General features: G+C 45.3%; 1 protein-coding gene across 1 annotated transcript in view; it reads right to left on the bottom strand.

The window, feature by feature from the left end:
- The window catches only part of LOC115408965 (tripartite motif-containing protein 16-like), a 232,283-nt gene that overhangs the window by 98,488 nt on the left and 116,372 nt on the right, over window positions 1-17,423 (bottom strand). The gene's annotated exons all lie outside the window — the stretch shown is intronic.

Here is a 17,423-nt window from a genome sequence, read left to right as displayed (position 1 = left end):
CAATAAAAACTCACCAAAATCACTAACTAAAAATGCCGACAACGCCACCTAGGTTAAAGAGCCTAGGACTCCAAATGTAGGTCCTTTTGGATCAGGGGGAGCAGGTTAAAAAACCACAATATTCTGTTAAAAAAATACACCGGTTTATTTTAAAAACAGGTAAAATCCTGCCCAGTCCTCTGCTGTTGACGGTGGGTCTGCTGCTCCTCCGTGGCCCTGCTGTCGACGGTGAGTCTACTGCTCCTCCGTGGCCCTGCTGTCGACGGTGAGTCTACCGCTCCTCCGTGGCCCTGCTGTCGACGGTGAGTCTACCGCTCCTCCGTGGCCCTGCTGTCGACGGTGAGTCTGCCGCTCCTCACTCAGAAAATAATACTTCCTGGACTGGTAGTGGAGGTCTCCGTAGGTGTCTGGACTTCCTGGTTCAGATGAAGGTCTCGACAGCGCTGACTCAGGTCGTCCTTCTCATCCGCCTCCTCACTCATTCTGTGGCTGCTCCCTAAGACATGAAGGTCCTGCCTCCCCAGCTGCTGCCAATCCTGTTAATTGAGTGTCTCTCCCCAGACCCACCTGCTGTGGATGCTGCTCATCAGTGTTGCCTGTGGTGCGTTCAAGGGTTGTTGGTAAAAGTGCATGCAAATAAAAACTTCACTAAAACCATAAATAAACCACACAATAAAACCACAAATAAAACATGCATCAAACAAAAACCAACCCTATCACACTGGTCCTGGTCTGCAGTCCCTCCAGGTTCCTCTCAGTGGTTCTGGTCCTGGTCTACAGTCCCTCCAGGTTCCTCTCAGTGGTTCTGGTCCTGGTCTACAGTCCCTCCAGGTTCCTCTCAGTGGTTCTGGTCCTGGTCTACAGTCCCTCCAGGTTCCTCTCAGTGGTTCTGGTCCTGGTCTACAGTCCCTCCAGCTTCCTCTCAGTGGTTCTGGTCCTGGTCTACAGTCCCTCCAGGTTCCTCTCAGTGGTTCTGGTCCTGGTCTGCAGTCCCTCCAGGTTCCTCTCAGTGGTTCTGGTCCTGGTCTACAGTCCTTCCAGGTTCCTCTCAGTGGTTCTGGTCCTGGTCTACAGTCCCTCCAGGTTCCTCTCAGTGGTTCTGGTCCTGGTCTACAGTCCCTCCAGGTTCCTCTCAGTGGTTCTGGTCCTGGTCTACAGTCCCTCCAGCTTCCTCTCAGTGGTTCTGGTCCTGGTCTACAGTCCTTCCAGGTTCCTCTCAGTGGTTCTGGTCCTGGTCTACAGTCCCTCCAGGTTCCTCTCAGTGGTTCTGGTCCTGGTCTACAGTCCTTCCAGGTTCCTCTCAGTGGTTCTGGTCCTGGTCTCTCTATCCGGTGCTGTTGAAGAGCTTCATGTTTCTACAATGTGGTTCTGTGTGGTTCTGGGTGAGGAACTGAGAGATGGAAGCAGAACCTTTGGTGCTGTGATGGAAAGTCATTTAGTATTAATTTACTGAAGCTTAATGTGACTTTAGTTCCTGTTCATGGAGCCCTGGTGATCCGGTAGTGAGGTGAGAGCTGGAGGTCGTCTGGTGAGAGTTGCTGTGCTTCATGCTGAATGTGAGTGTTTTCTATAGTAATGTTTTTTGCACTTTATTTACAGCTCCAGACTGATGCAGTGGGACTCTTGAGTTGAATTTATATGTTTAATGAACCCTGGATGCTGTTGGTTTAGAGATACATGGAGGTCAACAGGTGCAAATGGCAAAAACTCTGCAAACACAGAAATTATGTAAAAAGCCCAAAACTCACAAACACATAAAACAGATGCAAGAAAAAAATTCTGCAATCATAGAAATGATGCAGAAGCAAAGACGTGCAAAATCACAAAACAAAGGCAAATGAAAAATGCTGCAAATATCTAAAAACACACACAAAACCCCAAAACAATTATAAGAGAAAAACGCTGCAAATTCATTCCACAATGGAAGAGAACCAGACACGAAGAAGAAGAAGAAGAAGAAGAAGAAGAAGAAGAAGAAGAAGAAGAAGAAGAAGAAGAAGAAGAAGAAAGTGTGTTTTTACTGTGAAACGATACGTTTTCCTTCAGTTGTAGCATCATCTTTTACTTGGCTGGCACCTTTTACTATATTATCTTAATTACTTAGTATAATGCGGCGGGTTACAGTGGAACCATATATAAACATCGTCTCCTCGTATTGAACTCTTTCAGTTGGCTGGTCAGGAGGTGACGAGTCGAGTGCAGTAAATGATCCAGTCCAGGGTGAGCCAATGGGAGGAAAAGCAACAGTGACGTTGCCTGGAAGCAGTGAAGAGGAATTAGGACAAAACGATAAGGTGATGAAGAGATGAGCAACTGACAAGCTCAAGATGAAATGAAAAGCAGTTGCTGCAAAAAACCGAATATGCCCATATTCCGGTTTTTAAAAGCCCTAACATTACCCCTGGGTTACTCCTTTTCCAACCCGAATATTGGGACATGTATACGTGTTTGGGATATCCCCATTGAAAGGAATAATAATTTGTGTTCTGTGTATGCTCTATTCGAAAGGAATCTTGGGTGTTTTATGCCAGGCGGACACTGTGTGATTTCGAGGGGATTTCACCACGGTCGCAGACCACGCTGCGTCATCGTGGAAACATCGCAGCGTCGGGATGTCCGGTCGGGAGGTCGTGAGCCGTACAGTGTGAGAACACTCACAAGGAAGGATTAATTGCTGCTGCGTTCTAACGATAATGCTGCGACCTCCCGATCAAACTTCTGGGATGTCAGAAATTCTCGCCGCAGCCCGTACAGTGTGAGTGGTGTTACGTCACGATTCTACGTTCGCACCTGTGCAGAAGACACCGGCGGAGCTAACTGTATTCATCATAACGTTATCGGCTACAGAGGAGGAATTCGCCGGGGCAGTATAGTGTTTAAAGCAACATTGGCTGACTCAGTGCGGCTCCATGCTATTGCTAATTGCTAATGCTAACGTGAAACTATCAGCTACAGTAAAACAATATATAGTTTACATTAACGTTACCTCAAGCTCCTGATGAAGGATGCACATCCCATAACGAACACGTCTCCTCAGCCATTCACGTACCCAAATCCTTTTCTTTCTTTTTTTTAGTTTCAGCACAGAAGACAGCGCACTCAACTGCAACAACTTGCTGCCTGCTCGCTGTCTTGTTGTCATGCACGCTGTGGTTGTCATAGGAACTCGGAACCTTTGTTTTTCATTGTTCACACTCGAGCACGTCGTGCCGTCACACGCCGACTGACGCCGTGGTTGTCAATAATCTTGACCGACAGCAGTCGTACAGTATGATTGCACATGTCGCAGGGTCAAATAGAGTAGGAGTGACAAACCCAATCGTGCAGTGGGAGCATTTCCCCAACAGTCAGATTTCTAAAATCGCACAGTGTCCGCGTGGCATTACAGGAAGTATTTGAAAATTTGGCGGCACGCAGAATTTCACACTTTTGGAACGAGGAAGAAACAACACATCTTATTAATGTGGTAAAAGACCAAAAAATCTTCCTGACTTTTATAGATGGTCGAAAATACTGCGATAGTGAAATCTATCATAAGGTGAGTGAGAAGTTACGGGAAGCTGGCTTTATACGAACGCCAGACCAGATAAAGCATCGCTGGAAAACTCTTAAAAGACGTACTACAGGGCCAAGAAACACCAGTGGGTCCGACCCATCAACCTTCCCCCAGTTCGACCTCATGGATAAGATTTTAGGCCAAAGACCAATAACTGCTGCTCCAAACAGTGGGGTTGATGTTGGCTTTGACGATGAAGAACAACATGAGGAAGGTAAGTTAGCTATTAGCTGAGTCAGTTAGCAATCAAAATACTGTAAACATTAAAAATTATACACATTAGTACAACAATTACTTCCTGTGTCTATTTTGTAACAACTGGCTGGCTGCCTGCCTTGTCCTAGCCTCTGTATGTTCCTGTTCTTGCATGCTGTGTTTAAAGATATGTTACAACTTAAATATGGACAGAGCTGTTGTATTTTGCCCTCTGGCTGTAGTCTTACATTTATGAAATAATAACAGGAGAATGAATGAAGTCAGGTCGCTTTACTCAGCCATGTTGAATCCCGCCCATCCATACAGATCTCTTGACACTTCAGTACACATTCACATTCACATCCACATTGTGACAGCGCCCTCTGGCGTCAGTATGTTACAAGAGCAACTCATGAAAATTGTGCTTTTGGCTAAATCTGGCATGTTTACAGTTCACTGTTAATGAATATGCACTGTCCCTGCTAAATAAACCAACCTGACCTTGTAGAGCCAGCCACTCTGTGTCATCAGCAAGCAACATCAGTGGAAGTGGCTCACTTGAGCTTGAAGATGATGATGGTGTGGATGATGACGAAGGCAAGCTGTTGGTTTTACAGGTAGTATCTTCAGCAAATGTGATCTACTTGATTACATATAAGGTGTGTGCATGTGGGAACAACATTAACCTTCTCCACTATTCTAATATTATCCAACTTTGAGATCCCTAAACTTATGTTTTTCTTTGCCCTGATGCAGAGAATGGAGCAAGAGCACCTTCGATACAGCCATCAAACGCCACTGCAGCTCCTCAGAGTACACAGCATTGAAATGCCACTGCAGCTACTGAGTGTAAGATTTCAACATCTTAGCATGACATTGTAACATTAAGTTGATCATCCTGCTTGTGTACTGCCTGAAAATACACTGTATTCATGTTTTCTTTAGTGGTCATTTTCAAATTGTGATAATATAATGCAGTGGCGAGCGGTGAGCTGTTACAGTGGTCATGCTGAAGTGTCAACTTTTGGGTATATATTTATAAATAAAAAATGTCATATGTTTTTACGGAGCCCCGGAGGCGTTAGGCTGCAGAATATTTTATTAAGGCGAGGGTACGCCTTCTATAGTGTGGGTACGCGTTAATAAAGCGTTCCCTCCACGCCACTAGCGGAACAAATTAGAGCCGGGCCGGGGGCGGGGCAAATGACTGGGCCTTTTAATCCAAACAATCAAAGTCAGAATAACATCATTACACAACATACACCCGCATAGAGCGGGACTTACAAGCTTCGGCACCGGAGAGCGAATTATATTAATGACATTACGTACAAGGTGTGTGATGAGAGGCAACAAACACAGAGACCTAAACTGAGCTTTACAATGTTGGAGAAGTTTGTTCCCATAATGCAAAACCTGATGTTACAGCAGCTCACCTTGAGTGAGCTCTGATTAAAGTGATTATGGCTGTATTTTATTTCTTATAAACCTGAAGGCGGACACTCTCTCCCGCCGACAGATCGATCGCTGCTGCAGAGCCAAACATCTCAAAGCCATAGCGCTGAACAGGTGAACAGAGAGGCACAAACTTAGTTTTGTCAGCTCTTCTGATGTGTAGTATTTTATCTTAGAGCAGATCAGCAGGATCAGACTGTTTTCTGACTGACGCTGTCTCGTAGGAGCATACAGCAGCGCGTAAATGCGCACGAATGAGATGGACAGCGGTGGATCATCAGTGTCTCTGCGTCCTGTAAACTGTTATTTTAGCCTGATTAATCCATTCAGAAAGTCGGCACAGTGTTAATAAACTAAGTTTATCAGATGTATTAAAACAAACGTATGTTTCATTCTCATTTATCGTCGTATGTGCTAGCTTGAAAGTGACGGACAAAATTCTTTACCGTTTTTGTGATGACTACATCAGGAGGAGGTCGACCACTTGAAATTATCTCCCTCTTTTCTTCAAAAGTTCTCCGGGAAAACGAAACTGAATGCAAAGACTGAATTGTATTAATTTCACTAGGGGTGTCCTCAGATAGTCGACGATTCGACGATTCGTTCAAAGGGGCCTGATTCGACGGCCAATCATACAGTCGAAGCATCGAAAAAATTTGGTTATTAAACGAGGACCATTCCAGTACAGCTGTATGGGGGTGCTGAATGACTGATTTTACATAGAATTGCTTGTTTTTTTTTCCAAATAAACATGATATAAAGCCTATTTGATATACATGTTAGCCTATCAAATATACTGTGAAAAAATTTACTTAACTTGTACTTTTATTCAATATTCTATTTAGTGTTTGTGAATGAACCACCATGGTGAGTGGCACAATCCGATTTTGCGCAGAGCTCCGTCACAGAGCAGCATCTCAGTGGTGATTTGGCTGAACTTTAAAAGGCTCAAAATGTCGGGAAAAAAACAGAACTTCAGACCAAGTCAAAGATGATCCAAAAAAAGTCAAATGCAGATTGTGTCCTTTCATATCACTTCACAACAACATGGCTTTCCACCTTAAACGGGTAAGTAGCCAGATGATTGGGCTAATAAAAGACGGTTTTGTTACTCAAATCTCATTTTTAATGCTGACTTTTATTTCGTTTAATTGTAATATTTTAGGTTATTATATTATTATTTTCATTTATCTAATAGGCTAATTCTATTTAATTTAGTGTTTGTTTTTGCATGGATGTTGCGCTGCCAAACGGACCGACACAGTACAATTAAGCCTATTGCATTTAATTTGAGCAGATAATGTGAGAAATTGTTTAGCCAAAAAATGTGAGCTGATCTGCAGAGATTATAGATATAAATAAATGACATGCTTTAGCCCGTTTGTTAGAAGAGGGTTTGGTTATGATCATTTGAACTATACTTCATTTGTTTGATGTTTAGAGTCACCGACACTTTGTTCCAGTCTGTGTTTCAGTGTGTAGGAAAAAAAAAGTGTTGTTTTACCTGCCTGCGCTGTTTTTTTTGGGGTTTTTTTTATTATTATTTATTATTATTAGTGCAATCAGGGCTGGCTGTAGACATAGGCACCCCGACGCTCTGTGTGCTGTGTGAGCACCGCTCTGCACTGTGTTGCGCTGCTTCGACGCCCCGTGTAGGCACACTTCACCCCCCCACCCGCTCCCCCCGCTCCGCCAAACAAGATGATAGATTCGACTATCAGTCGACTGTTGGCAGAATCGGACAAATCAGATTCGACTATGGAAATTCTTAGTCAGGGACACCTCCAGATTTCACTCATTTTGACTCGGCTACTACAAGGCAGTGAAGTTAGGTTGTGAAGTGAATCCAGTTATGAGCATGCGCGTTGGCAGATAAGCTGCTTCACTGACGGCTTTTTCTCCATTCAAAATGCTCATGTACAGTAAACACAGCCCCGAGCGCGGAGACTACTCAATATTGCAGTGCGCATGTGCCAAACAAGCTGTCAGCTTTCCAGCTTTTCGCAAGCAAAACGGGACAGATAAGGCAGGTATTTCAAACCGAAACAGAATAACAAACGTATTGCATTATAGAACACACTGACAGATGAATATTTTCAATTATTTTATTGAAGGTTTTATTGAAGGGCTTGGACATGCTCTGCATTTATAGCTTATTATGACCGCTCACCCCTGATATACTGTTATATATACAGAGCCTTGCTATAGTATTCGGCCCGCTTGAACTTTTCAAAATTTTGCCACATTTCAGGCTTCAAACATAAAGATATAACATTTCAATTTTTTTAAAGAATCAGTAACAAGTGGGACATAATCATTAAGTGGAAAAAAAATGTATTGGATATTTAAACTTTTTATGCAACTCTTTCTGGTTGCTGGTTTGATGGGGAATGCTGTCCAATCAGACGCGAGCTGCTGTTTGAATGGAAGCTCACAGGTCCAATCAGAAGTGCTGCATGGACCTGCTACAGTGTGGTCAACAACATAGCACCCAAAGATTATTTCCTTCAAACATCAAAAGTAATTACTAAAAGAAATATATACGTGTTGGAAAGTGCATTTTTTTTTTAATGGTATTTGTGTGTTTGTGCTGATTTGAACCAGCATACACACAAATACCGTTCAAAAAATACGTGATAATATGCGATAATAATAATACACTTGATCAAGTGGATTATTACTATCACACCACAAGAGTCTCGGTATAATTACAGACATGTCTGATCGTATTAAAAAAACAAACGAAAAATCAATCATGTGCTGATGTGTTAATTCAAAGGACTGCTGTTGGTACCTATCCTGTATATATGTATTCCCAGTTCTTTCCGTTTTGTACCTGGGTAATTATGTTTTCAGAGTTAAGCTAAGGTTAGCTTCCTCTTAAGAAAGAAAAATATATTAATTATACTGGAAAATATGCAGAATAGGAGTATGCAGTATTCCTATACATGAGATTTAATAGTTACATTTCCCAATTCATTGTAATATGTTTAAATCAGCAATCTGTTGTGTATAATGCAATTCAAGTAAATTTTCCTTTAAAGAGGGTGCATAAAGACTACAGATTTACTTTCCCACTTGACTAGAGCTAACAGACTGGAGCATCAGTTTTCTATTTGCCATATAGGACAATTTTACCATGGATGATCATTGATGGAGTGGGCCAGGCCATTTGCAGCTGTTACCTCTGCATAGCTGATTTCATTTCCTTTTCTGTAGAAATGACGAAGACTGGGAAGCCAGACTCACACTGGGCTGGTGTGATGACCCTGTCTGGTCCGCACTAACATACATTTTCAACAGGTCAGAGACCGGGAAGCAGGAGATGGAGGGCCGTCAGACCAGATCACTGCCTGTCCCCTGACCCCTGTGTTTGTTCAGACTCCTCGTACATTAGATATTTTTGGGAAAAAGATCCCCTGCAGGTGTGGATATGATGTTACATACCAACTATTATTCTATGGAATGTTTCATTTTTATTCTTAGGAATGTTTAACTTTGTTTCTGATTGTACAAGAGACAAGAGAACAGAGACAAGTCTATCATGTGTTCAAAGTGTGGTCAGGAGGTGATGTGTGAGGACTTCACTCAACACCTGTCGGACTACCACGTCCTGGAGCAGGTGAGCAGCCTGGGGAGTTGGATTGTCACATCATATAGAGAGTGCTCACATTTTCAGCTGTCCAGCAGAACCCACAGATGCTCCAGCACCAACAAGACAAAACACAACAAGCAACCCACCAGTTGTTCCCGTCCTCACTCCTGCCCCTCCCACAGCCCAGGAGACATCACCACAACAACACCTGCTCACTCTGCAACCTCCTCAAGTGAACTGGATAAGTTTTCTGCCGAAAGCAATTCTTAAAAATAATTAATCAGGCTGACCAGGAGTGGATCACACACATTCTTTACAATCGAACAGGACAACTTAAATAAAGCCTGTCACAGAACTGGTACCTTCCTCCAAACCCCACTCCATCCACCTCACCTCCAGATCCACTCCACTACTTTAGGCAGCGGATGTTCCTGTTGGCTCCAGTGCGGATGTGGGGAATGCCTCTGAAATGCAGACAATGCAACAAAAAGATGCACCACTCGGGCATATACAACAGAGTGAGAGAGGTGATAGATGTCGACTCCAGATAGTATCTGGTTGGTGGAGACTACCCGAGATGCAGTACCTGCATGATCCCTGTCTGGCCCTGGAGTACTGAGATCCTACAGCAGCTGGATCCCTCCCACGGAAACAGGTTTCCAGCTGTCCTAACTACAAAGCTGGCACTGGACAGGAAGCGTGTCACAAGGTTGCGACCAACATTGAGGGCTTGTCCTGTTCGGTGACTGGGACCTGGTTGTACCCACTAGCCAAATCGATCGTAGAAAACCAGCGGGCCCCGGAGAGTGCATCTAAACTCTCCTCAATACGGGGAAGGGGAAATGCATCCTTCCTGGTCTTCTGATTGAGGAGTCTGTAGTCAACACACAACCGCAGGGTTCCATCTTTCTTTCGAACCAGGACAATAGGAGAGGCATATGGGCTGCTGCTTTCCCTGATCACCTGGGACTCAAGGAGCTGACTGATATGGGCCCTCACTTCCTCATACTCTGATGGAGGAATTCTTCGGTATCGCTGCCTGAGGGGGATATCATCAAGAAGAGGGATGTCGTGAGAGATGAGGTTAGTACAGCCTAAATCGCCCTCATGAGCAGAGAAGACTGAACTATATTTTTGAAAAAGGGTTCTCACCTCAGACTGCTGTCCCTCACTTAATGCCGACAAATCCAATGCCTCCACCATGTCCAGGACAGGATCAGACACCACCTGGGAGGATACCATGACAGTGGACGACGTCAACTCAGTGACCCCCACGGGGAGACTAATGACCTGTGCACTACTTAAAGTGCCGAGACTGGTGCGTGGGTAGAGAAGGACCTCCGTAGTTCCCACATTGACCACAGGGACATAAGCGGTACCCCTGACCACCTGAATCAGGCTCGGAGATGCCAATAACCCTGCTGGTAGGCCTGACTCAGCGGGTTCAAACAGGGCATCCCGACCAGCGAACTGCTCCGGGCACGTACATGTCACCAGTCTCATAACCCACCAGGTATGCACACTACACGTCTTCCCTGGACCTTAACGGTACCACTAAGGGTTATCTGAGCCTGGCCTGCAACCTCGTGACACTGTTGGAGGGCCTCACGGACTGGGCGGGGGACATCTAATAACAGTGTGGCATCAAACAGGGAATCACCATACTCACCAAAGAGTTCTTTGTAACAACAGCGGATGATATTCATCCCAAGGATCCCTGGGGATGAAGACACTGGGGCTGGGGGGTCCCTAACCACCAAAATACCACAACGGGGGATAACCTTGCCACACAGTTCCACATCTAGCTCCAGGTAACCCATGTAGGGTATAGCGAGCCCATTAGCCGCTCGCAGCTGCAGCCAGTGACAACACTGGAGGCGGTCATGGCCCCAAGGGGCAAACTGCTCCATAATGAACTGCTCAGTTATGGTGGAAACCATGGACCCAGTGTCCACCAGACAAGAAACGGAAACTCCCCCTATCGACATCAATCTTTGGACAGGAAGACATCAGATCAACAGCCTTACCATCCATGGAGCCTGCAAATTCCCCCACTGGGCCATGGCTCAGTGACTCAGCATGTTTCAGTTTTCCGGCTGCTGAGTGGACGAGGCAGGCCTGGAGGGGCTGGAGACTAGTCCTGTAACAGAGTGGGCACGAGCGCGGGAAGAGACGCGTTCACCATCACACTCACGAGCAAAATGTCCCGGTTGCTGACACCGGCGACAAATCACGGGGTTATTACGTGTCATCCGACCTTGGGGTCGAGGGGCCTGCAAGGCAGCTACTGTGCGGGTAAGGGTGTTAAGCTGCTCTTGTTGTTTCTTCAGAAGGTCCATCAGCTCAGTTAAGCTAGGACCCTGGGAAGCAGCTACAGGAGGTGAAACGGAACCACTCTGAACTCTGAACTGAAGACCATGTGTAGATGGTAGAGAGTAACTACGGCCACGCGAACCACCAGGAAGACCCTCTCGCTCCCATCTAATAGCCTCCCTACGCACCTCCAGCAACAAAGCGGTGGGCTGACGCCGGACCATCTGCTTCAGTTCCCTACACAAGGAACTGTCGAGGACATGTTCCACAAACTGGTCTCGAAGTAAAACTTCAGAGTTTGGCATCCCATCAGGTGCACACTGCTTAATGTTCTGCATTAAGGCCAGCAAGGCTAACGAAAACTCCTGCAAGGTCTCACCTTCCTGTTGTTGCCTTGCAAAGAAAGCCTGCTGTAGAGTGACATAAGAGTGCTTGTGGCCGTACAACTCCCGCAAGATGGAAAAAATGCGGGCCGGGTCGTCACGCTCCACCCTCGGTCGAAACCTTATCTCCTCCCGTGCCTCCCCCTCCAAATGGTCAACAATGAAAAGGGCCTGATCAGCAACAGAAAGGTGGCGAGTTCGCACGCATGCCTGTATCTCTTCAATCCACTCAGCCACACCCATACCTGATCTAAACATGGGACACCTGCGATCCCTTGGTATAACCACCAGCCGCTCCGCCACAACAGCAGGTGAACTACCAGCTGGATTCGCGGAGGCTGACGCTGCCCCATTGGGGTCCAAGTGAGACGCAGCACGCTCCCCACGCAGACGCTCATTGTCCGCCTTCAGCTGCTGCACAAGCTCTCGGAGCTGCTGCACTTCCTCCTCCATCCCGACAGACAACCCCACCTCAATTAGGTGCCTCTAACAGAACAATAACCAAAAAAATGACAATGGTTAAATGAATGGGTGATCCTCCAAGGCAGTACTGCTGTTTTGGCTCCAACATAAATCAAGCAATGATTAAAACACAATTAAGACTTTTAAACATAAATACATATATTTTAAAGTTGAAATCACGTCTCCGTCCTTTAATTGTGAATCCTGCCGACAACGCCAGAATGTGGCAGAATGAATGGGGGGGATAAACAGAACTCAACCAAATCAAAGATACCGCCACCTGGGGACTTGCACCCCAGGATCTCAAATGCTAAACAAAATTCAAAAAGAACCCAAGGACCCGCAGGTTCAAATGACTCACTGGACCGGAGACGTGATTTCAAATTAAAACAAACTTTATTAAATTCCTAATGTTAAAATCAACAGACTAACTCAAAGTAAATGGGGTTTCAGGCCTGCCAAACAAAACCAAACTGGACAGGGCTGGGGCTTACCACGACAGCGGTAACAGAAAGGGGGGAGGATCCAAAAACACACAGCACCCGTGACACAGCAAACCAAAAAGTGAAAAAGGAACCACCACCAGGGAACCGCTGCCGCTCTGGGGCCCCCAGCACCTGTCAAAAGAAAAGAAAATCAACAATTAAACTCACAAAATGATGGCAGCCCTCATACCCCGAAAACAAAAATCCAATACCTAAATATTCAAACGAAAAGAGGAACAAAGTAATTTATACGAAATGAAAAAAACAGAAATCATTACAAAATAACAAAAACCAAAGGAATTGAACAGAAAACAATAAAGCAACGTAATCACTATTAAACGCAATCGAACAGAAGAAGGAAAAAAAGAAGAAAATCAGAAGGAAGAGTGCGTCTGCATTTCTAAAAATGCCCAAGCATGGCGCATGCCCAAGCTCCTAGGCTCGATGCAGGAGAGCCACACTTCCCAAGGAGCCTGGGTGGTCCATCAGGCCCCTAGGGCAGCAGGGTGTACTGAGGAGGCCATGGTGCGACGAGCAGGTGTCAAGCACATCCGAAGAAGGAGAGCCAAAACAGCAGTAAAGCCCGGGGTTAACTGCACCACTGTAAAAAAAAACCATGAAATCACACCAAAATAATGAAATTAATCTAAACAATAAATCACTGTTCCCTACTGAGGAGGGATTGGCACACCTGGCAGCATGAAGGAGAGCATACACAGCCCAATACAGCAGCGGCGGCGGCTGCAGGAAACACACCGCTCCCACACATACTCCAGGGCAGTCCAGCTCCCTATCAATTCACAGCTGTGAAACACAGGGCTGGGGTAAATACACTGCTGAGGCTGCTAAGTGGACTAAAGAGAAACAGGACATGCGTACTTTTGTGGGAGGCCAAACACTATCCTGCACAGACACACTGTCAGGACAGCAGCCACATGTCTGTCAGTCCCATGAAGGAGGAAGAGGAAGAGGAAGAGGAAGGGCGGAGCAGGGATATTTATAGACGCCCAGTAATTAGAAGCCACACTGCCTCAAGTGGAGGGGAGTGCAACTCCCCACCATGCCACAATATCATACAAATTGTATTTATGGTGAGTTGGGGTTTTTTTTACAGGAGTGAGCCCGGTTCCCAATTGGTTTCGTCCGTGGACATCTACAGTGAGACTGGCCGTCTTTAATTTCATGAGGCGTTTCACCAAGGGCCTGACCAGTGAGCACCGTCCACTGAATGGCACGTTCTGCTCAAAACTGCCAAGCTGCATTTTGGAGTGGGACAAAAGTGACTTTGAAAATCTGAAGCAGGCCAAGAGGGCAGAAATGAAGAAGAAACAGCGGGGTCACTCTCTTACTCAAAGCCAGGTGTTGGCCAGTATCACCACCAGTGAACTGGCCAAGCACTGCCGCAGGAGAATCCGAGGGCTTCCAGCAACTGCTGGACTCCATGTGAACCTCACCGACACGAAATCAATCATGAGAGCATGTCTCTGGTGGAAGATAAGTAAGTAAGTAAGTAAGTAAGCTTTATTTGTATAGCACTTTTCCCAGACCAGGGTCACAAAGTGCTTCACACAAAAGTAGTCCATACAAAAAACAAAATACAAAGTATAATTACTAAAATAACATAAATATGCAAAATAAAACAGTACCATGCAGGCCAGAAAACGTAAAGATATACAAGATAAAACAGTATCGTACAGGCTAAAAGGCTTGTTCAAAGAAAAAGGTCTTTAGTTGCTTTTTAAAAGAATCAACATTGTCCAGAGACCTGAGCGTACAGGGAAGCTCGTTCCAGAGACGCGGTGCCACTGCCTTAAATGATCTATCCCCACGAGTTTTGAAACATGTGCGGGGAACCATTAACAAGTTTTGGTTAGAAGACCTCAAGCAGCGAGTGGAAACATAGGGCTGGATCAGGCCCCTGATGTAGTCCGGTGCCTGCCCGTGTAGAGCCCGAAACGTCAACACCAAGATTTTAAAATTAATCCTGAAAGAAACAGGGAGCCAGTGTAGGTCCTTAAGAATAGGACTGATATGGGCTCTCCTACGAGTGCGGGTCAGGAGCCGTGCAGCAGAGTTCTGGACAACTTGAAGGCGTGCCAGTTCTTTTTTGTTGAGACAGGAGAACAGGCTGTTACAATAGTCGAGGCGCGATGAGACAAACGCATGTACAATCATCTCCAACTCTTTGAAGGACACCATTTTGCGAAGTTTAGCTATGTTGCGAATTTGGAAGAAGCAGTTTTTCACAAGCTGATTGGTGTGGTGTTCCAAGGACATACCTTCATCAAAAATAACACCCAGATTTCTTAGGCTGCCTTTAACTGAACAGTTCAGGTCACCAAGATGATGTTTTATGGCAGACATGGCACTGTCTGGGGCAACAATCAGAGTCTCCGTTTTGTCTGAATTCAGCTGCGGGCTGTTCTCACTGAGCCACTCCTTGATTTTGGCCAGACATCTCATGAGTGACTGAAGTTTTTCTGGCTCAGATGACTTAAAGGAGCAGTACAGCTGCAGGTCATCAGCGTACAGATGGTTGGACACATCACTGAACTGCTGAATCAACTTGCCAAGAGGGAGGATATACAGCAGGAACAAAAGATGCAACAGAAGCACTTGCCCTGCATCCAGGATCCACCCGACGTGCAGCTGAACACCAACACAGACACCACACCACACAGCTGTATCAAATGATAAAACATTCAAATGTATAAATTCAACACAGTGCAGGTTGGGACTGTTCTGCAGAGAACAAGTGTAATACAGTTCTTACTAAAACTTTTCTATATGGATCAATGGAAGGAGACCATGAACCAGTATCCATCACTGATCCCTGTAGAAAAGTGTAGAATATCACAGTTAATAAGTGATTTAAATATGCCAGACTGCTCTGCTTATGGCTGCAGTCCAAAACCAAGAGACCAAGAATTCCACCATTGACCCTGTGAGCAGAACTGGAGGAAGTCCATAAATGTCCTGGATCTACCAGACTGGTTCTGACCATGATATGGTACGGCAGATCAGCATGTTCTGCTCTGATGAATATATTACGCACTGGGCTGATTATGTAACATTCACAGCCGTTAAAATGTTCCTAATCCACTGATTGAGTGTTTTTTTTTTTCCACTGTGTGCATTTATTTCTTTGTATCTGCAGAGAAAGCAGCCCACAGCCCTGCAGAGGACAGCAACTAGAAGGAGAGAAGACATGAAGACTGCTGATGACGGTGACGGATGCAGCAGCTCGACCAGAGCAGCTGCTCAGAAACCAGCAGCTCATCACAGCTCCTCCCACCGCCACCCAGAGCAAAGCTGATGCTCTGAGTTCAGACTCTGAGATGGGCGGAGCTCAGCCTTCTCATCAGCAGAGGAAGCAGACTCCGTCAGATGATGGAGGGAAAACGCCCATGAGCAGGAAGACTCTGATGCAGCGCATCCACAAAGCATTCCAGAGCACGAAAGAGTCGAGAACCAGAGAACTGCATGGGATTCATCAAAACATGGTTTTACTTTTTTTCAGGGCAATTTACAGTTTTTATTTTCTGCACATTTTAAACATGTTTTGCTTTATTTCAGCTGCTCGCTAAAGCAGGCATGTTGCACGTTCATTTCCCCAATTTCTGAGCTGTGGAAATTAACAAACTGAAGGAAATTGATGGTGCTGTCATGTGATTAAAAAAAAAAAAATCTTATTAATTACAGGATTTGTAATTAATTAATCTAATTAGTATCAATTTAAAACTCATATCTGCTTTAGGTCCCCAAATAAAGAATTCAATTTCTAGGGAGTTCCAGAATCGTAGTGCAAGACTCATCAAATGAAAACACTGAGAAGAGAAGATTTGAAATCCACATTTTTATTGATGAAGAATGAAAGCTAAGTCAGGATATCTTGTCCAAAATAAATTCTAAGCCCAATCAAGCAACTTAAAGGTGCATTAAGGAGTTTTTCAACCTTAAAAATACTTATTTTCCACCATAAATATGTTACACATTTTTAATCATACTGTAGTTAAAACTACAATTACGTTACTGTGTGTATGATAGTCTGAGGGGATGTGCTTATCCAACAGACATAGTGTATGCAAATTCCACAATGCATGGTTTTCCGATGGAACACCGGCACTGCAACTTTCAAGTGACAATTTAGCGCTGTTAGAGGTACTTGTAATGAATATGTCAGGGCACATTGTACACATCTTTAAAAATGTGTCACATATTTATGGTGGAAAATAAGTATTTTTAAGGTTGTAAAACTCCTTAATGCACCTTTAAATGTTGTACTGTCTTGATATGTTTTTATGTAAATGGGATGGAAATTAGCATCAACTACAATCTGACTCTGATGGACAGACAAGGTCCAAACAGTGACTGTTCTGAGCTGAACAGATGAATGGATCGTCACGTCTGGAGACAAGTGCAGCATGGGACGTTTGATCATCAGCTGGTCTGGAAGACGGGTCCAGACTGGTTCCCGGCTCTCTCCTCAGCAGCCTCCAGCCAGTTCAGAGCAACAAGAACAGCTGCTGAACAGCGTCGTATCAATAACCAGCCTGTCAGGTCATGATGGCTCCTCCTCTGTTCTCTCTCTCTCTCTCCTGTCTTCTTCTCTCTCCAGGAGACGCCTGCTGGCAGGAGAGCTCGCTGCAGCCGAGTGTTTTCTGGCTCCGTCCACCAGAGGAGACCTGCTGAGTGCTGCTGATGGAACTGAGCCGATCTGCCAGAGAGGCTGGAGCCGGTTCAGGAGGATGAGGGTCCCGACGTGACCACACCTCCTGATTCTCTTCCAGTCTGCACTCAGGTTAGCATCTGATAGCCCAGTATGAACCCATCAACACATGGTGACTGTAGACCTGGTCTGCAGAGGGCCTCTGACTCCGTCCTCAGCAGGGAGTCCTTCAGGAAGTTCCAGCTGAAAGTGACGTCCTGTCGGCTCCCGTCGGAGGACTTCAGCTCCAGTGAAGCTGCTGGGATCTGACCAT

The sequence above is a fragment of the Salarias fasciatus genome, chromosome 22 (genome assembly GCF_902148845.1).
Source record: "Salarias fasciatus chromosome 22, fSalaFa1.1, whole genome shotgun sequence".
Lineage (NCBI taxonomy): Eukaryota > Metazoa > Chordata > Actinopteri > Blenniiformes > Blenniidae > Salarias > Salarias fasciatus.
This window is presented reverse-complemented; position numbering and strand designations above follow the sequence as displayed.